The following is a 273-nucleotide window of genomic DNA, read 5'->3' on the forward strand; positions in this document are numbered from 1 at the left end:
GAAGTAAGATATATTTTGAAGAAAAAAAGCTTTAGTGGGGCCCATGTGCCTTCAAAGTAAGGAAGGGCAGTAAGTATATATTTAAATATTGTGGTGACACCTTGGTGGAGTATGAATTTGACATTTTATTTGTACAAATGTAAAGGAAGAAAAATAGAAAGGAATTGAAATAAAGGAATGATGGGATGACCCAATTAAAAAGAATAAGAAGTTGAGAGATGGAATTGTAAATAATGAAAAGTTAAGAGAATATTTGATGTATATATTGGTATT

Source organism: Theobroma umbraticum, unplaced genomic scaffold (assembly GCF_002168275.2).
Source record: "Theobroma umbraticum cultivar Fairchild unplaced genomic scaffold, ASM216827v3 scaffold_60.0, whole genome shotgun sequence".
Classification (NCBI taxonomy): domain Eukaryota; kingdom Viridiplantae; phylum Streptophyta; class Magnoliopsida; order Malvales; family Malvaceae; genus Theobroma; species Theobroma umbraticum.